This window comes from Protopterus annectens, chromosome 6.part0 (genome assembly GCF_019279795.1).
Source record: "Protopterus annectens isolate FY-2018-M chromosome 6.part0, PAN1.0, whole genome shotgun sequence".
NCBI lineage: Eukaryota > Metazoa > Chordata > Ceratodontiformes > Protopteridae > Protopterus > Protopterus annectens.
This window is the reverse complement of record NC_056737.1, coordinates 697,804,197-697,826,117: the sequence shown is the minus strand read 5'-3', so window position 1 is coordinate 697,826,117 and position 21,921 is coordinate 697,804,197. Positions and strand designations below refer to the sequence as shown.

Sequence of the window (21,921 nt, the reverse complement as noted above, 5' to 3'; positions counted from 1 at the left end):
TGGGTCAGGCCAAGTCCGTGCTGTGTTATCAGTTTTTTTATATATATATTTGTTATGAAACATGTTATGAGCAAATCCGTGTTGATTAAAAAAATCAATTAAATAAAAAAAAATTTACTAAGCTTTGGGCTGCTTGCTGTGGTTGATGAAGTATATTTGCGATTTGTCTTCATTTGTGATCATTGCATGTTATTTGCTGGCATGTTTTCCTGTGTCTTGGTTTGTGTGTTCTTCCCTCCTTTTTTGTCTCTTCTGCATAATTTATGAATGTAATTATAACCATAGTTATTTTCTTTCATTTCTTGTATGACGCACTCATTCTCAATGTTCAGTAACATCTGTTGTCTTCAAATACTGCTTGAAATATAATTGAAACTGTTGTGCTTTTGGATTTTGTCTGGTAGGTAAACAGAACAAAAGTTTGTTTTGCTGCATGGAAGCGTTCAGCAAATCATAACGAGGTCCGATTCGAGGGAAATGTGTGAGAGTAGCTTCATTCAAGAGTTACATTTTTAAGTCATAAACATGGCTAGCACTACTATTGATCTTCCAGGATGATAGAATGCCAGTGGTTGACAGCATTCAGTGGTTGACAGCATTCAGTTGTGTTTGGGACAAGGGAGATTTTCTTTGAATGGAATTATTTTTAAAGATATCTTTGAAACCATCTGCTTCACAGTGGCCAGGTCTTGGAGTCTGTTTTTTGTTCAGGAAGTACATTTCTAGCTTGCTTCCATGCTTTTATGGACTCATGTTTAATTTTGCTGAGAAGTTTCACAGCGTAATTTTCTCTCCCCCCACCCACCCACACTTTTATATGCATCAAGCAAGAGGAGCAATCTGGTTAATTTTTAATCTTTGCCAGTTCAGTTGCTTCTCCGAATTAATACAAAAAAAAAAAAAAAATGTTCCTAATGTGGACTGCCTGATTGTTGCCAGTAATGTGACTTCCACATCATTACTTAGACGTGTCTGCTGTTTTCAGAGATAAAATATCTCTACAATGTTGCCAAATGTCTAGCTGCTAAGACCCAAACTTTGAATACCTTTGTATGTACAAAGAGTTGGACAAGATCAACTGACGTGGACATTGTTTTACTCTACATACTGTGTTAAAACTTTCAGACTTCCCATAAGAAGCCAACAACCCTCCCTTAAGCCCCTCCTATCTTAGTTCTAAAGGTGTGGGTAACAGTCCCCCACCCGAACACACACACACACACACACACACACATGGAATTAACAGAACACATTTTGCCTTGGCTGGCTGGGTATGTGTCCCAAAGAAAGAGTACTTCCCTCTAAAAGTAACTCGGTGGTGATCCTATTTCAGAAACATTTTAAAAGGGGAATAGGTGTTACAAATGGATGCTGTGGTGGTGAGACCTTGGACCTGTTGACAGCACGTTCCAGCTTGTAGGTGTGTTGTGATGTCAACCCACTAATGAAGATTGACAATTCCTCTCTCTAGCATTGGTATCGAGTGCTTGAATAGCAAGTTGGGTGCTAGAAGGCTAGCAGTTGCAAAGATTGATTGGGGCTAGCCTCGCCTAAGCACATGGTGGCAGCTGAAGGGTTTGGATCAAAAAGTTGAACATAATGGGAGTTGAGGCAGGTGACTACAGTTGTACCCTACATATGGAAGGAAACATGTCAGTCAGTGTGATTGGACATGTCATAAGAAAGAGCAGGGCTAAATGGTAAGAAATTAAATCCTATCGCGGCATGATATTTTACAGGAGTATGTCTTGCCTTATCTTCTTTCCTAACCCAGATAACAAAGTTTTTTTTCCCTGCTAAGTCAGGACCTGGACCCTGAAATATAGTGTGTGCATGCTTGCTGCAGTTTTAGGTTTCATTGTAAAAATCTGGGATGTCCGTTTTGTTGTCAGATAGTCAGTAGAGAAAATAAATGTCTGTAGGTTTGCGCCATTTTACAACTTGCAAACAAATTTAGTCCTAATGATGTGTTTTTGTCTGGCTATTTCCCTCTAACCCTACAATGTCCCTACCACTGCAACACAGTTAGTTTGCAATTGATTTTCTGTGTTAAGATTTTTTTTGACAGATTTCAGGAATCCTGGGTAGAGCTCATCTTCTTCTTCTTGCTGATGGAATTTGGTAGTTGACCTGTGCTTTCATGCCAGGCTGCCTTGGTGTGGGGGGTGCCTGTGTTGCATTAAACTGAATAGAGTGTGACTTACTGTAGAGGGAACATGGTGCCTTTAACTGAGAAAGAAGGGTCAAACTTGCTCAGTTGTCTGGCACATTTGTACTTTTCAGTTTGAGTTAATTTCAGTTTTTTACATTTCCATTTTGTGTGACTTTATGTAATTTTGTCTATTTGGTGTTTGAAAATGTCAAATTTTAAGCAGCGTTTCTTTTTGTAAAGTACAAGAAAAATGTAAATTCTCTTCAGTGTGCTGACTTTGGTACAACCTTTTTAGCAGAGTTGGACTTGGCTGAAAAGACAGCATTTTTTTTCAGGAACACAGCTATATTTTCTTTTGTGGTTTGGAAATCAGAACATTTTAAACTACAAAGTAGTATTTTTGTATTAGTTTGTTAGATAAACAGCTTATGAACAAAATTAATTAAAGCTGTCATTCCTTATATGGTTTATAGTTGGTACATTTGGCAAAAATTTTGGCATCTTAATGTATTTTTACAGTAGTTTTTTTTCACCTGCCAAATAAAAAGTAGCACTGTACTAAATCTTTAGTACCCATCATAATGGGCTGGGAATGATTTATGGCTTGATGTCAGATCCATGGCATAGTTGAATGGATGAATATGGCTGAGCTCAGTCGTCAGTTCCATTAATGACTTACAGGCACTGGAGTAGACAGCTAGGGATGGAAAGGAGTAAGGTGGTATTGCCCCTCAGCCACCTCCAAGGAAAGACCAGTGTTTGTAGCGCTGTGTTTTAAATGAATGAATCCATGATGGAGACTGGAAATGTAGTTGAAGCTATTGTTTTGCTAAAAAAAAAATGGAGACTGGGTTATGTGAAGGGATGTATTCTGTTCAAATGGGTGACACCCATATGATACTGTAACTTTTGCATGCCTACCCCCTGGAGCACTGACTTAGTATACATGGGGAAAGATCAAGTGGTACAAATCCTTGATGGCTGCCTGCTTGACAGCTGCTCTTTAGTCAGCTGTTACCCCATTGAAGAAAAGAACAGGATTGTGGCAGTTAACCAGTGCAGGGATTAAAAAAATAAACATGACTTTCATTGGTTTTGGACTGAAACTGAGCAAGAGAAAAGCTGGAATGAAACGAATTGAGGTAGCCCATGATTTTCTGTTATGCATTCATTTTTCCTTTCTCTCTATTCTGTGAATGTGACATACATAGCATTAAAGCCTTTTACAGCATGTCACAGTAGAGGTCAGTGGAGAACTTTAAATGATATGGTGCCAAAGTATGAAGCAGAAAGGCGTTGGGGGTGGGGCTATGTGAGGTAAGCCAGAAAGTGGAAGTGTTACAAAACTGGATGCTGTATAACAATTTCTAATTATTTATTTGACATTTGTCAACTGGGAAAGTTTGAGCTTACACCCCTTTTTCAGCAGAGGCCTGGGGAGAAATGTTCCACAATAGTACATAGTAATTTTGCAAGAATAAACTATCAACAATTTTTACAAAAAATACAACAATAAAAAGAGAATAAGTGTAGAAAAACACTTATTCCTAAACAAATAATGCTGTTAATTAATTTACAGAATTTGCTAAAAATGGGTATAAAAACTTTACAAGAAACCCATTTAGAAATATTGAGAGGGAGAAAGAATAGGTAGAGATAAGAAATACAGAATATCAACGCCAGACCTCATGTTTGGCTTTATTTATCTTTATAAACCAGGTTTGGTGGGCTGCTTTATGTACCCTTTTCAGGCACTGCCTCAGCCATTTGGCAGTGACAAATTGTAGAAGCCCATACACAGAAAGAATTTGCAAACGCTCACACTAAATTACATTACATAAACTTGACAGTTACAGATTCATAAATAAGCAATACAGTTTACAGAAGTAATATTCCCTGTTTGATGACCTGGTGTCTCCACCATATGTATGGTGGGAAAGATTTCCAGCGGGAGCTTCTGAATACTGCAGGGTAGTTGAAGATAGGGTGGCTAGGATTTTGGAAAAAAAGTGCAAGGTTAGGACCTGTGTTGGGGGAAGCCTTAGATATCTGCTGGACATGAGGAGGTGGCCTAGGGAAGAGCAGAGTAGAAATTGCCTTTTGGTTGAATCACAAAGGAGTGGATGAAGAAATATTGGTAAAAGTCAACAAAATACTTTAGAGAGATTTTTACAAGCTGTTATCCCTGTTCTTGTATTTTTCCTACTGCCTGAAACGCTTTGATATTTCTGATCACATACTACTCTGAAGTGTTCCCATTCTTCCTTTCATTTGGTTGTTATTGCTACGGTTAGAGCAGCTGTTATGTCCATTAGGCAGGTGGGTATGAGTGATTTACATTGGAATAAGGTTTAGCATATTTTATTGTATGGTATTGACAATGTTCTTCGTGTTTCACTGTTGCAGTCATTACATTTGGGTAATCTGCTGGCAGGTTGCCCTCAGTCGGCCTGAATCCCAAAGTCTTGGGTCCTGCGTCTGTTGCTGTCTTCTCTTCCATGAGGTCAGATCGTCAGGGGTATAAAACATGCAGCCGACGCCATTTTCTTTAGTCTTTCTTGCTGCGCGATGCCCGAAGCAGAAGCATTTCGCAAGTGCCGGGCGGCCGACTACTGAAATATTCGCATCTGAGTTTCAGAACCAAAGTCTTCAATAAAGCTAAGTACCCCGTTGGGGAAACTTTTTTTCTTGCTTTTTACCGATGTCAGAAAAAGTTAATAATTGTAATACTTGTGGGAAGCAAGTACCTCATAAGGATTTCCATTTGTACTGTATTCCTTGCCTAGGCCCTGATCACAACGTGCCTGGCTGTCAGTTTTGTGCTAGATTTAACCAACACACTATTAAACATCAGTATATTTTTGCATTTAAGTATTTTGGAAAGAGATTTAACAACCCAGAGATGTCGTCTGATAGCAATCCGACTACCGGAGTACATAAAAAACGCAAAGAAAAGGACAGAGAAAAGGCAGTCTAGATCCAAAACCGACGACGAAGCTTCTAAGCCAGTCGCCGGTTCGCTGGTACTCAGTGAGGCACTTTCGCAGCCCCTGATACCCACTACCTTCGAGTTGCAGGCCTCTACCGACACCCATATGGAGTCCGGCATGCCACAAGATACTCAAGGTATTGGACCGACAGATGTATCTCCTTCGGATGGGTCCTGAGCCACTGAGCAGGCACCGGCTTCTGAGGGTGTATTCAGACCTCAACATTTTTATATCAAACCGACGAAAGCTGCAAAGGCAAAGACACCTTCTAAAACTAAAAAACTGACGCCTGAGCCACTTGCACAGGCCTCTATGCCTAAAAAACAGATGATCAAAATGGCTGAAGACCTTATTACCTTAATCAGGGGTACCCATCCCCCTCCAGATAAGAGGCCTAGACAAGACACTGACTATGAATCTTCAGATCAGGTTTCTGTTTCTTCGGATTCCTCTTCTGATCAGAAATTATCTTTACCTCCCTATGAGGATTCTGATGCTGAGGAGTCTATTCCATCTGCATCTCCTCCTGAGGATTATTCATTTGGAGAAACCTTCCATACTTTGAGGGAGCATTTTCACTGGGAGAATCAAGACTTCTCAGAATCAAAAAAGAGGCTCAGAGATTTCCTTCTCCCTCAGCACAAGCCTTTAGCCATTCCACCTGTGTTAGACATTGTGAATGATTGATTTTTTTTTTCGGAGTCAAGCCCGACCCCTGACTCTTTACCTCCAGCTCCCATTAAGCCTGACTGGTATTACAGGGTCCCTGACTCTCATAAATTTTTATTTAAAAACCCTGCTGCTGATCCTGAAACTATTTCACAGGGTCCAAAGTGAGTTAAGGCCTCAACAGCAAAAAAACGTACCCCCTCCGACAGAGATTCAAGGGCGCTGGACAGATGGGGAAAAAAGGTTTATACATCTGCAACCTTGGCAATCAGGGCCTTAAGCTGTCAATTTCATATGCTTAAGTACCAACAACATGTTATGGGATTGCTGAAACAGAAAATGATGTTAATTTCAGAATGTGCAGAAAATAAGGAATTGCAGGATTTATTGCATGCAGCTGAACAAGTTGGAAAGCATACTTTGCAATGTGGTTTTGATTCTTTAGAGGCCTCCTGCAGGGCAACAGTTACTGGATCTGTAATTAGGAGGCATGCCTGGTTAAAGGAACAAAATTTGCCTGATCATGTTAAAGCTAAATTGCTAGATGTACCTTTACAGCATGGTTCTCTGTTTGGTATTAAGGCGGAAGAGGTTTTAAAGAAAATGGAAGACAAAGCTAAGTCTATGCAAACTGTTAATGATTTCTTACAAGTGCAGCCACCTAGATTCAGTAGACACTGGCCTACAAAAAATTGGGCCTTTCCTGTGTCAGACAGAGCTCAAAGGGGCAAATCCAGATGCCCTAAGGGTTCCAGGTACCAGGCTCAAGACTCATACAGGTCAAAGCCATGGGGCGTATCCACCTCCAAATCTGGAGGGGATAAAGCGCAAACCTACAGAAAGCAATCCCAATGACTTCCGTCTGCCTACACCAAGCACTTATCTTTTGGCAGCACCCATAGGGGGAAAATTAGCACTTTTTGCTCAGAATTGGCAGTTAATAACCCAGGCCAAAAAAACAATGGGCAGAGGCTTGTGTATGGTGGGAAAGATTTCAAGTGGGAGCTTCTGAATACTGCAGGGTAGTTGAAAATAGGGTGGCTAGGATTTTGGAAAAAAGTGCAAGGTTAGGACCTGTGATGGGGGAAGCCTTGGATATCTGCTGGACATGAGGAGGTGGCCTAAGGAGGAAATGAGTAGAAATTGCCTTTTGGTTGAATCACAAAGGAGTGGATGAAGAAATATTGGTAAAAGTCAACAAATTACTTGAGAGATTTATACAAGCCGTTATCCCTGTTCTTGTATTTTTCCTACTGCCTGAAACGCTTTGATATTTCTGATCACATACTACTCTGAAGTGTTCCCATTCTTCCTTTCATTTGGTTGTTATTGCTATGGTTAGAGCAGCTGTTATGTCCATTAGGCAGGTGGGTTTGAGTGATTTACATTGGAGTAAGGTTTAGCATATTTCATTGTATGGTATTGACATTGCACATATGCGTGAAAGCCATGCAGACATCTGTATCTTAGTAAACATGAGTATGAGCACCTGATGAAAGTAATTAGAATCGTACAAAACACAAAGCATCTGGATGACATGGCATTTACACCTTGTCAGTACTCACCATTAATCCTTAACTCCATTCTCAAGGAGCAGTTTAAGTTGCTTTGGTAGAAATTTTACCAACATCTATTACTAGATGCAGAATGTGCTAGGGATTACTGCTGAGGTATATTTTCTTACGGGTCTACTTTACTAACATGAATAGTCACATCACCGACTTTCACTTCGCCGAGGTGACAGGACCGAAAAAACAGAACACTGACATACGGAACAGTGACTTTCTACTAGAAGTAAGTAATGGCTTGGCCATCCCAAAAAAAAAATAAACCGAACAAAATTAAACCCACCCATTTGGGGGACTTAACCCCTCCAACTAAATATAGTAACTCTGTGATCACTACCGCTGGGGTAAGGGGCAAAGTTCAACAGGATGGCCAAGTGGTTACTTACCCTGAGTGGAAATTCTGTGTTCTGCATGTCAGTCTTCTGGCTTGTCGATCCTGTCCTCTCGGCGAAGTGAAAGCCTGTGATGTGGCCATTCGAGTAAGTAAAGTAGACCCTTTCTTACATGTGGGATTTAGCCTCATTTGCATATCAATCCAAAGACCTGACCAGACTGTTCTACAACTGTTCTGCTTCCTGTGTGTCTGTCTCTCTGTCTCTGTCTCTGTGTGTCTGTCTCTCTCTCTGTGTGTCTGTCTCTCTCTCTCTCTGTCTCTCTCTGTCTCTCTCTGTCTCTCTCTGTCTCTCTCTCTGTCTCTCTGTCTCTGTCTCTCTCTGTCTCTCTCTCTCTGTCTCTCTCTCTCTGTCTCTCTCTGTCTCTCTCTCTCTCTGTCTCTGTCTCTCTCTCTCTGTCTCTCTCTCTCTGTCTCTCTCTGTCATTTCGCCAAAAATTACTGACCTAGGGTCCAAATAGCCAAAAATCCAATTCGCCAAAAATAGTACTGGCAGTGTATCTGATCTTTTCCCCACTGTAGTGCCATGTCGAAGTGAGAATATTAAAGTAGGGGGGGTGTGGGGGGCATAGCCCCCCCACCCAGTACAGTTTAATATTGTCTAGTATTCTTTTATGTTAAGCAGTCCCTATTAAAAGGGTAAGTAAGTAGTTTTATAACCTGAGTAGGTGGGGGGCTGTGCCCCCCACTCCCTACTTTAATATTCTCACACTGAGATTGCACTACAGTGGTGGAAAAGGGCAGATACACAGTCAGTACTATTTTTGGCGAAATGGATTTTTGGTGATTTGAACCACATATCAGAACTTTTTGGCAAAATGTCATAGGTGTGTGTGTGTGTATTAATGACATGTGGGAAGGTCATTTGTGAAGGGGGGTGCAACCTATTCCCTCTTTAGTGTCCCATCCCGCAAGAACTGGATTGTTGCTCATTGTGTTTGAGTTTACAGACCTGTTACAGCAAGTACTCCTTTTTGCCTCTTTGTGTTTACATTGCATATATGTTACTTGGCTGTGCTAGAGTTTTAGAGCATAGATTAGCTGTTGGGGAGGATTTTTTTTTCAGCAGCCTTTGAAATCCTTGGCAAAAGTTATCCACATGTTGCCTGTGGTAGCCATATTCTCCTGAAAGGACTAATTTGCAATGCCTGCTTTGTTTTGGAAATACAATCTGTAGCTGCAAGACATTTAAAATTTAAGTCTTGTCTCTGAAAAGTGAAAAATGAGAGCTCCTGGAAATCTGAGTATATTCTGTGAAGACGTATAATCGTAGAAAAATGGACAGTTCCAAGAAAGTAACTTATGGTGCTTGTGGTCCCGGAGACCCAGTTGATATTGCAGAGTTCTGAGGGTGCCATCTTCAAAGAATCTTACATTTTTTTTCTACCCTCTGTCTATATACCTGTTCACTGTTGGTTTCTGAAGGGACTATCACCAACAGAACCTAACAAGGGGGAGTCCACTGCTGTCTTTTCCATTTGACTCAACAGTTGTGTTGTTGGATCCATTCAGATCCAGCCTCCAAATTTTTTTTTTCTGTTTTTTTGTTTCATGGATCCAGGACTCTGACTCCTCCCTACCCCTACCCATAATTCTCCTCATCCTCTAATTACCACAGATCTTGTTTGCCTCATGATTTTAGTGCCATGTATCCTGTGGTTAGATAAGTTTATTTATTCATTCATTCATTCATCTGTTTTATTTTTCTTCTGCTGGATATTAAACCATTTCTCTTAATTCCTTTCCCCTTGCTTTGATAATCAGAGCTCCTTCTTAATCTTTATCCATTTCTAAGGGACTTTTTTGTAGGGAAGGTGGGAAGACGAAAACAAGTCTTTATCTTTGCTTGACTAAGTTTGATAGTCTTATTGTATCTATGCATGGTTATTGGCAGTTTTCTTGTTTTAGTTGGATTTTTTCCCCATAAGAGTGTTTTCTGTTTGTGAGTAAGATGATTTGCTACCATGACAGTCAAGGCCTCTGGATTAAAAAATATACATGTTGCAGACACAAGGTTCTGCTTCAAGACCTTCATTCCGTTTGTGTCTTTTGCGTAGGTGTAGCTCACCTAGTTGAGTGCGAGGCTTGTGCTCTTTTGGGGACTAGTCATCGATAAGTTTGGAGCTTAAGGGCTTCCTACCTGACCAAGTGGGAGGTTTGATGACTTCAATGTCTGAAACCTCCTCGCCCTCACTTTGTCAGATTTCTTAATTGAAGGAGAGTAAGGAGAAAAAGGAGGAGGCAGGAAATGTCAAGTAAAGTTGAGAAAGAGGTCTTCAGATCAGTCAGACCTGTCTGGCCTGGCACCGAAGAATCCAAAAAGTACGGATTCGTCTTCAGCCAAGGTTCTTCAGGTCTGTTTCCTGTCCCTACCTTGTTGTTTGTACTTGGAGCCAACTAGCCCTAGGGCTTGCTCACGATTTTTCCAAGAAAACCCTCCAGCATTCACCTGTATATCACCATCAGTGGCTTCATCCTCCAGGTCCTTCCAACCTTCGAGGAGCCTCTGTTGATTAAAATGATATGGAAATTCCTTCATAGCCAGATCCAGCTGGGGGGGGGGGGCTCCTGGCATCCACCCCAGGTGTCTTTGGGCATAGACCCTACTGTCCTGCCATTGATTTTTTTTCTGTACCTGTTTGACTTTTTAGATCAGACGTGTTTCTGTGTTACCCCCAGAGGGCACCTGTATTGGAGCTAGCAGCTCTGACAGTTTCACCTCTGACTGTTGCTCTTTCAAGCCCAGCCCTGTCTGATTGGGATGGGTTTTGGAGATGAAATGTCACAACAGAGACTCTGGGCCAACTCTGAAGTTTTCTGAGCCATTCTTGCCCCTGGGTGCTTCAGCTGTGGACAGTTTGGTGTCATTGTCTGTCCTTGAGTAGTCTCTCTTTGGAGCCAGGGCTATTCCATCTGTCTTCCTTGCAGCTTTGGCCCAACTCTCTGGTATGGCTTTTGCTTTTAAGGCCTTTGAGAGGAGGCTTCTTTTTCTCCGTATCTGCCATATTAACTCCCTGTAGATTCTGTAACAGTGTCTGCTCATCCTGGCAATCCTTTTCAGTCTCTGGGGACCAGCATTGCTGCTACCTTTTTGCCTGTCATCTAAACAGCAAATGCAGCAGCTACTTTACCCCGATTTTTCCCAAAGGGGGCAGCCACCGATGGATGCTTTGGTCCACAGCTGGTCCCCATGTCTCCTATACACCTTTTGACACTTCCCTTGATAACTAAATATGTTCTTCGTGTTTCACTGTTGCAGTCATTACATTTGGGTAATCTGCTGGCAGGTTGCCCTCAGTCGGCCTGAATTCCAAAATCTTGGGTCCTGCGTCAGTTGCTGTCTTCTCTTCCATGACGTCAAGTCGTCAGGGGTATAAAACATGCAGCCGATGCCATTTTCTTTAGTCTTTCTAGTCGCGCGGTGCCCAAAGCAGAAGCATTTCGCAAGTGCCGGTCGGCCGACTACTGAAATATTCGAGTTTGAGTTTCAGAACCAAAGTCTTTACTAAAGCTAAGTACCCCGTTGGGGAAACTTTTTTCTTGCTTTTTACCAATGTCAGAAAACGTTAATAATTGTAATACTTGTGGGAAGCAAATACCTCATAGGGATTTCCATTTATACTGTATTCCTTGCCTAGGCCTTGATCACAACGTGCCTGGCTGTCTGTTTTGTGCTAGATTTAACCAATGCACTATTAAGTGTCTGTATATTTTTGCATCAGTGTTTTGGAAATAGATTTAACTACCCAGAAATGTCATCAGATAGCAATCAGACTACTGGAGTACATAAAAAATGCAAAGAAAAGGACAAAGGCAGTCGAGATCCAAAACCGACGAAGCGTCTCCTAAGCCAGTCACCGGTTCACGGTTACTCAATGAGGAGCCTTCACAGCCCCTGATACCTGCTACCTACAAGTTGCAGGCCTCTACCGTCACCCATATGGAGTCCGGCATGCTGCAAGATGCTCAAGGTATTGGACAGACGGCTGCATCTCCCTCTGATGGGTCTGGAGCCGCTGAGCAGGCACTGGCTTCTGAGGGTGTATTCAGACCTCATTTGTACATCAAACCGACGACAGCTGTAAAACCAAAGACAAAAGCAACTTCTAAAACTAAAAAACCGACGCATGAGCCACATGCTCAGGCCTATATGCCTAAAAAACAGATAAAATGGCTGAAGACCTTATTACCTTGATCGGGGTACCCATCCCCCTCCAGATAAGAGGCCTAGGCAAGACACTGATTATGAATCTTCAGATCAGGTTTCTATTTCTTCTGATTCCTCTTCTGATCAGGAATTATCTATATCTCCCTATGAGGATTCTGATGCTGAGGAGTCTATTCCATCTGCACCTCCTCCTGAGGATTATTCATTTGGAGAAACCTTGCATACTTTGAGGGAGCATTTTCACTGGGAGAGTCAAGACTTATCAGAATCAAAAAAGAGGCTCAGGGATTCCCCTTCTCCCTCAGCACAAGCCTTTAGCCATTCCCCCTGTTTTAGACATTGTGGATGATGTGTTTTCGGAGTCAAGCTTGACCCCTGACTCCTTACCTCCAGCTCCCAGTAAGCCTGATGGATATTACAGGGTCCCTGACTCACATACATTTTTATTTAGAAACCCTGCTGCTGATCCTGAAACTGTTTCACAGGGTCCAAAGGGATTTAAGGCCTCAACAGCAAAAAACCCTACCCCTCTGACAGAGATTCAAGGGCACTGGACAGATGAGGAAAAAAGGTTTCTATATCTGCAACCATGGCAATCAGGGCCTTAAACTGTCAATTTCATATGCTTAAGTACCAACAACATGATGTTCGTGTTACACTGCTGCAGTCATTACACTTGGGTTATCCTGCCGTCAGGCGGTTCCCCAGTCGGCGTGAGTTTCAAAGTCTTGGTCCAACGTCGGTTGCTGTCGCCTCCTCCCTGATGTCAGTGCGACAGGGGTATAAAAGATGCAGCCGACGCCATTTTCTTCAGTCTTTCTTGCCGCGCGGTGCCCGAAGCAAAATCAGTTCGCAAGTGCCAGTCGGCCGACTCCTGAGATTTTCATTTATAATCCAGAACCGAAGTCTTCTACAAAGCTAAGTACCCCATTGGGGAAACTTTTTCTTGCCTTAGACCGATGTCAGTAAAAGTTAATAACTGTATTTCTTGTGGGAAGCAAATACCTCAAGGATTTCCATTCCTATTGTATCCCATGCCTAGGCCCAGACCACGACGTCACTGGTTGTCGGTTTTGTGCTAGGTTTAACAAGCGCACTATTAAACGTCGGTTTGATTTTGCCCGACATTATTTTCTCAGAAAATTCAATTACACCATGCCGTTGGAACTTGATGGCCGGAATACATAAAAAGCACAAAGACTAGGATAGGCACCCGAGGCCCAAAACTGACTGACTACGAAGCCTCTTCTAGGCCAGTCGTCGGTTCTCCGGTTTTCAGCGAGGCGCCTTTGCAGCCCCTGACGACCGCTTCTGCAGAACCACAGGCCACCTCCGACTCCCACATGAAGATGGCTGGGCCTTCTGACGCACAAGTTTTTCAGCCTACCGAGATTAACCCTACAGCGGGATCCGGAGTAGCTGAGCAACCCGCAGCTTCAGAGGGTGTCTTCATACCTACTCAGTTAAGCTTTAACCCCTCTGCTAAGTCTAGGCCTCCTTTCAAAACAAAAAAACAAATACAGCATTCTTCAGAACAGGCCTCCATGCCTAAGAAACAAATGCTGAAAATGGCTGAAGACCTAATCACACTGATCAGGGGTTCCCATTCCCCTCCTGATAAAAGGCCTAGACAGGACGCAGACTATGACTCATCCGACCAGGTGTCCATTTCTTCAGATTCATCCTCAGACCTAGGATATTCTTTACCCCCTTATGAGGATTCTGATGCTGAGGAATCCATTCCATCAGCCTCTCCGCCTGAGGACTACTCCTTTGGGGAAACCTTACGTACCATGAGGGAGCTTTTCCATTGGGAAGGCCAGGATTATTCAGAATCCAAGAAAAGGCTCAGACTTCCTTTGATTACCTCAACACAGACCCCTAGCTATTCCGCCAGTGTTAGACATTGTGGATGATGTGTATACTGAATCCAGTTTAAATCCTTATTCCTTGCCTCCAGCCCCTGTTAAACCTGACAGATACTGCAGAGTCCCTGACTCACAAATTTCTGTATAAAAGCCCTGTTGCTGACCCTGAAACCATTTCTCAGGGACCCAAAGGAGTTAAGGCCTCATCAGCAAAGAATCCAGTTCCTTCGGACAGAGATGCCAGAGCATTAGACAGATGGGGAAAGAAAGTATATAAGTCTGCAACTTTAGCAATGAGAGCCTTAAATTGCCAATTTCACATGTTAAAATATCGGCAATTTTTGATGTCTCAGTTGAAACAAAAAATGCTTCCAGATTCAGATCCTCCAAATATTAAAGAAATGCAGGATTTATTGCATGCTGCTGAACAAGTGGTAAAACATACTTTGCAATGTGGTTTTGATTCTTTAGAGGCCTCCTGTAGAGCAGCAGTTACAGGCTCTGTCATTAGAAGACATGCTTGGTTAAAAGAACATACGTTACCAGATCATGTTAAAGCAAAATTATTGGATGCACCTTTGCAGCAGGATGTGTTATTTGGAGTTAAGGCAGAGGAGGTATTAAAGAAAATGGAGGATAAGGCAAAATCTATGCAAACGTTGAAGGATTTCTTACAGGTTCAGCCTCCTCGATTTAGCAGAAATTGGCCAGTTAAGATTTGGTCCTTTCCAGTTACAGACAGACCTCAAAGGGGCGCGGATACAGACGTCCAAGAGGTAGAGGTCAACCACAAGGTCCTTGCAGGCCTCGACAATGGGGTGCATCAGGCCGGAAAGAAGGGGAAGACAGGCCCCAACCATATAAAAAGCAGCCCCAATGACTTCCCACTACAGCTGCCAAACGGCTCTCTCTTGGCAGCCCCCTTGGGAGGAAAACTGGCACTTTTCTATCAATTGGCATATGATCACCAAAGACAAATGGGTTCTCAACATTGTTTCTCAAGGTTACAGGGTCCACTTTCACACTCTGCCAAGGTTAAAAGGAATGTCAAATCTGCCACCAAATCAATGGGCAGAGGCTCAAAAACAAATTACAGCACTCCTAGACATGAGAGCTATTCAAAAGGTACCACCACAGGAACAAGGACAAGGATTTTACTCAAGACTTTTTCAAAAGACAAAGCCTGGAGGCCCATTCTGGATCTTTCTTCTCTAAACACTTACCTGGATGTTCCGAAATTCAAAATGTTGACATTACAGCAGCTTCTTCCCATGCTGGGCAAGAAAGCTTGGCTCGTGACTTTGTACCTCAAGGAGGCATTACCTGCATGTCCCTATCAGACAAAACTGCAGAAGATACCTCAGATTCATAGCTGGTTCAATGCACTATCAATTCTCTGCACTGCCCTTTGGCTTATCTACTGCGCCCAGGGTCTTCACAAAGTGCCTGGCACCAGTAATTGCATTTTGCAGACTGAAAGGAATTCAAATTTATCCGTACCTGGATGACTGCCTGATTCAACCCGAGAGCAAGGACATTCTTCTAAAGCATCTGGCGTTTGTAAAAAAGTTAAGTTGCCTGGGGTACACAGTAAACGAAAAGAAATCAAAACTAGTACCCTCACAAGAGGTAATATTCCTGGGTGCCAACTTGAACACAACGGCCCAGATGGCTTATCTCACGCGGGAAAGGCAAGGACAATTGACTCAATACTTTCAGTTGATGGCAAAAAAAGACCCAACTCCCTGCAAGAAAAATTCTGCAGGCCTTGGGTTGCATGGCATCTTGCATACTACTAATTCCATATGCCAGACTGCACATGAGGAAACTACAATGGTACCTAAAGAGTGTATGGTCTCAACACTGTCAAAGTTTGGAAACAGTTATACCACGAATTCCTTGCCTTCAACAGGAGTTTCGATGGTGGGCTCAAGCTTGTCGCCTCAACAAGGGACGGCCTTTTACTCAATCCACAGCCAGGCAGACACTGATGACAGATGCATCGGATTACGCTGGGGAGCACACATGGCAGGAAAATGTATTCAGGGCAAGTGGGCCGCAGAACAAAGGCATCTTCACATCAATCAAAAAAGATGCTAGCTGTACAAAATGCCCTTATAGCCTTCAAGGACCTGCTGCATCCAGGACAACTAGTACTAAAGACAAATAACACCACAGTTATGTGGTACATAAGCAAGGGGGCACACACTCCTACCCCTTCTGCAGACAAGCCATGACCTTGTGGAACACAGCTCTAAACTATCAAGTTCACCTGCAAGCACAATTCCTGCTAGGAGAGAAAAACACACTGGCAGATGACTTAAGCAGAAACATCATGGATCCCCACGAATGGGAATTGAATCCACAAATATTCAGAATGATAATACAGAAATGGTGGCGCCCGGACATAGATCTGTTTGCATCCCCAACGAACTACCAGCTACAGAAATTCTGCGCAAGGAGTTAACCATCCACAAGCATGGAAAGTGGATGCCCTCTCATTCAGCTGGAAAAACCTACAAGTATACGCTTTCCCACCACTACCTCTCCTTCCAAAGGTACTCATAAAAGCCAGGCAAGAAGAACCAAAGATTATCCTGATTGCACCAGACTGGCCACGACAGCACTGGTACCCAATCTTAAAGAACTTAGCACAAGGACCACCCTGGATTTTGCCACAAATCCCACATCTGCTGTCTCAGCACAACAATCAGATACTCCACAGCCAGCTAAAGACCTTAAACCTAGCTGCATGGAAGATTCCTTAGTCAAGCAAGCAATGTCTCTCTCCAAAGCTGTTATGGATGTCATTCTGGAGGCCAGAAGGCCTAGTACCAGGAAAGCCTACTCGGATAAATGGAAGAGATTCTGTGCCTGGAACCAGGCCTTGACCCTCTTGTCCCAAACATTCCTCAGATACTGCAATATTTAACTGAGATGCTGGACAAAGGTGTCTCCTTTTCATCCATCAAGATCCACGCCTCTGCCATCTCTGCTCATTACAACACTGATCCACCAATTTTCTCTAATCCTTTGCTAAAACAGTACCTCAGAGGGGCTAAAAACATAAGACCGCCCCGTAGAGCACCTTCTCCAACTTGGGACCTCAACTTTGTTTTGGAAAAATTAACTTTACCTCCTTTTGAGCCAGCTAACAGAGCAGAATTAAAATATATCTCTTGGAAAACTGCTCTGCTCCTGGCATTAACATCAGCACGAAGAGTTTCAGAATTACAGGCACTAATGGCAGTGGAACCTTTCCTCATTTTCCACCAGGACAGGGTGTCTTTAAGAACTAACCCTATGTTTATGCCAAAGGTGGTATCAAGTGTGGCTCTAAACCAAACTATTCACTTGCCAACTTTTTATCCAAAGCCACAGAATAAAGGGGAGAGACTACTGCATTCTTTGGACATTCATAGGCAGTTACGCTTCTACCTGGACAAAACCAAAGCTTTCAGAAAATCTGAGCAATTATTGGTAGCATATGCTGCAGGAGCACAGGGAAAAGCCATTTCAAAACAGACCATTTCAAAATGGATAGAACACTGTATACGTTTTTGCTATACACACCATGGCAAACCTGTACCTAGCAACATTAGATCTCACTCCACCAGGGCAACAGCCACTTCAACTGCCTACCTCAGAGGAGTACCTACCAAGGATATTTTGGAAGCAGCAACATGGAGTTCTGTGCATACCTTCACCAAGCATTACCATCTGCCTCTTTACTCTACATCCAGAGCTGGCTTCGCCACTGCAGTGCTGCAGGGCCTTATAGCCACCCCCTAATGCCTTATAGAACCAGCTACCCTACCTCAGCTTTGGGATTCTACCCAAGTGTAATGACTGCACCAGTGTAATACGATGAACATAGTGTAGTTTTGTACCTACCATAAATGTAGATGTTCGAGTGTATACACTGCTGCAGTCCAGGTTGCCCTCCCTCCTTCCCCTCTTACTTGCTGATAACGTACCTATGTCTTCTACCCTTTACTACCTATGGGGAGTAGTTGCTAGTAACTGAAAGTTGTTTGCTTTTCTTATGTATGTTTTATTAGCAATTTGAATTGCCTACCTGTTTGGGGCACCTGACATCTGGGGCAAGAAAAACTGAAGAAAATGACGTCTGCTGTATCTTTTATACCCCTGTCGCACTGACATCGGGGAGGTGATTACAGCAACGGACACCGGACCAAGACTTGACTTTAGAACTCAGGCCGACTGGGGAACCGCCTGATGGCAGGATAACCCAAGTGTAATGACTGCATCAGTGTATACACTCTGTACTTTATGAGACTGCTGAAACAGAAAATGATGATTTCAGAATGTGCAGCAAATAAGGAATTTCAGGAATTATTGCATGCAGCTGAACAAGTTGGAAAGCATACTTTGCAATGTGGTTTTGATCCTTTAGAGGCCTCCAGCACGGCCACAGTTACTGGATCTGTGATTAGGAGGCATACCTGGTTAAAGGAACAAAATTTGCCTGATCATCTTGAAGCTAAATTGCTAGATGCACCTTTACAGCATGATTCTCTGTTTGGTATTAAGGCAGAAGAGGTTGTAAAGAAAATGGAAGACAAAGCTAAGTCTATGCAAACTGTTAAAGACTTCTTACAAGTGCAGCCAACAAGATTTTGTCGACACTGGCCTACAAAAAATTGGTCCTTTCTTGTGTCATACAGAGCTCAAAGGGGCAAATCCAGACGCCCTAAGGGTTCCAGATACAAGGCACAAGACTCATACAGGTCAAAGCAATGGGGCGCATCCACCTCCAAATCTGGAGGAGATGAGGCGCAAACCTACAGAAAGCAATCTCAATGACTTCCCTCTGCCTACACCAAGCACTTACCTTTTGGCAGCACCCATAGGGGGAAAATTAGCACTTTTTGCTCAAAATTGGCAGTTAATAACACAGGACAAGTGGGTACTAAACATCGTATCAGAGTTGCAGATTCCATTTTCTCACACTTCCAATGACAAATGGTTGGCCAGATCTGCCAAAAAATCAGTGGGCAGTGGCACAAACAGGTTATGTCCCTCATGGATATGGGTGTCATTCAGACAGTACCAGAAGAGGAAAAAGGACAGTTTTTACTCAAGACTGTTCTTGGTACTCAGAAAGGACAAGGCCTGGCTGCCAATACAGGATTTATCTATTTTGAACACATACCTGGACATTCCAAAATTCAAAATGCTCACTTTGCAGCAGCTTCTGCCCATGCTGGGCAAGAATGCTTGGCTGCTGACTTTAGACCAAAGAGGCATAACCTGCATGTTCCAATAAGACAGTCGTGCAGAAGATACCTCAGATTCAAGGCTGGCTTAATGCATTACCAATTCTCTGCACTGCCCTTTGGCTTATCTACTGCGCCCAGGGTCTTTACAAAGTGCCTGGCACCAATAATTGCATTTTGCAGACAAAGAAGTATACAAAAATATCCTTACTTGGACAACTGTCTAATTCAAGCAGAGAACAAGGACACACTCTTCTACGACACATGGCATTTGTAAAAAGGCTTCTAACATGCCTAGGGTACACAATAAATGAAAAGAAATCACAACTGGTACCCTCTCAAAAGATAACATTCCTGGGTGCAAGCTTGAATACAACTGCCCAGATGGCTTACCTCACGCCACACACAGGCAACTGACTACTTACTTCAAACTGATGGCAACAAAAACCCAGTCTTCTGCAAGACAAATTCTGCAGGCTCTGGGCTTCATGACATCCTGCATCCTACTAATTCCATATGCAAGACTGCATATGAGGAAACTTCAATGGTACCTAAAAAGTTTATGGAGTCAACATTCATACAGTCTGGAAACAATGATTTCTCTCATTCCCTGCCTGCAACAGGAGTTTCTATGGTGGGCAAAGGCCTGTCACCAAAACATGGGACGGCCCTTCACTCTACCCCCTGCCAGCCAAACCTTAACAGACCCATCAGATTATGCCTGGGGGGCCCACATGGCTGCAAGATGCATTCAGGGCATATGGGCTCCAAAACATATGCATCTACATATCAACCAGAAAGAGATGCTATCTGTTCAAAATGCCCTAACAGCCTTCAAGGACTTACTTTATCCAGGACAACTACTGATAAAGACGGACAACACCACAGTCATGTGGTATATAAACAAGCAAGGGGGCACACACTCATACCCCGTTTGCAGATTAGCCATGGCACTGTGGGACACAGCTTTGACCTACCAAATACATGTTCAAGCTAAATTCCTGCCAGGAAAAGAAAACACTCTGGCAGACGATTTAAGCAGAAACCTTATGGATCCTCACAAGTGGAAACTAAATCCACAAGTCTTCAGCATGATAACGGAGAAATCTATTTGCCTCTCCTCAAAATTATCAATTGAAAAGATTCTGTACAAGGACTTATCACAGACAAGCATGGAAAGTGGACGCCCTATCCTTCAGTTGGAAAAACCTATCAGTTTATGCCTTCCCTCCTCTGCCTCTTCTACCCAAGGTCCTCCTAAAAGTCAGACAAGAGAAGCCAAAGATATTAATTGCCCTGGACTGGCCCTGCTAATACTGGTACCCAATCCTAAGGAACTTGTCTCAATACCCAGCTTGGACCTTGCCTCAAAGACAACAACTACTGTCCCAGCAAAACAATCAGATCCTGCACAATCAACTACAGACTCTGAACCTGGCAGCATGGCTAATCATGTAATCTTACAAACAACACTTCTCAGTAAAGCTGTGATGAATGTCATTTTGGAAGCCAGAAGGCCTAGTACTAGAAAATCTTATGCTGACAAATGGAAGAGATTCTGTGCTTGGAATCAAGCACAAGGAACTGATACAGCAGAACCACATAATCCTCAGGTGTTACAATACTTAACTGAGATGCTTGACAAAGGTCCATCTTTCTCATCAATCAAAATCCATGCCTCTGCTATTTCGGCTCATTACAATACAGAGCCACCAATCTTTTTTCATCTTTTACTAAAGCAGTATCTTGGAGCCAAAAAATTAAGGCCTCCTAGAAGATCACCATTACCTGCATGGGACCTCAATTATGTGTTGGAAAAGCTCTGCCTGCCTCCATTTAAACCAGTTGCTACCACTGATATAAAGTTCTTATGGAAGACAGCTCTGCTACTAGCAATTACTTCAGCAAGAAAAGTTTCAGAGCTACAGGCCCTCATGGCTGTAGAGCCTTTTATTATATTTTACCCAGACAGGGTGTCTCTGAGGACAAATCCTACTCTTATGCCTAAGGTGGTTTCCAGTGTGGCTCTTAACCAAACAATTCATCTGCCAACTTTTTTATCCAAATCCGCAGAACAAATGGGAGAGAATTCTGCATTCCTTGGACGTACACAGACAGCTAAGATTCTACTTGAGCAGGACTAAAGCTCTAAGAAAAACTGAGCAATTACTAGTGTCATATGTTGCAGGATCAGAAGTAAAGGTTATTTCAAAGCAGACAATTTCAAAGTGGATAAGCCACTGCATCTGTTTCTGCTACTTTTACACCATGGTAAACCTGTGCCCAAGGGCATTAGGTCTCATTCCACCAGAGCTGCAGCTAATTCAGCAGCCTTTCTCAGAGGAGTACCAACCAAAGACATTCTAGAGGCTGCTACTTTGAGTTCTGTTTACAACTTTACAAAGCATTACCATTTGCCTCTCTACTCTTAAGTCCAGGGCAGGCTTTGCCACTGCAGTTCTGCAGGGCCTTATAGCCGCACCTAATGCTGTTTAGCTCCAGCCTCCCAGCCATAGATTTGGGATTCTACCCAAATGTAATGACTGCAACAGTGAAACATGAACATAGTACAGTTGTGTACACTTACCATAAATGTAGATGTTCGAGTGTATTCACTGTTGCAGTCCAGGTTACCCTCCCGCCATCCCCCTGTCATTCTAAAGTTTGTCTTTTCTTCTCCATCTTCTACAATCTATGTGGTGTATTTGCTTGTAGATGAAGGTAAAGTTTATATTGATGTGTGGATGTGTGTGTATGTATGTATATATATATATATATATATATATATATATATATATAGAGAGAGAGAGAGATATAGAGAGAGAGATAGAGAGAGAGAGAGAGAGAGAGAGAGAGAGAGATAGAGAGAGATAGA

At 42.8% G+C, this 21,921-nt stretch overlaps 1 protein-coding gene across 1 annotated transcript in view; it reads left to right on the top strand.

Annotated features, from left to right (window-relative positions):
• Positions 1 to 21,921, top strand: part of MTHFD1 (methylenetetrahydrofolate dehydrogenase, cyclohydrolase and formyltetrahydrofolate synthetase 1) — a gene marked incomplete in the record, with an annotated part of 1,466,165 nt that overhangs the window by 414,058 nt on the left and 1,030,186 nt on the right.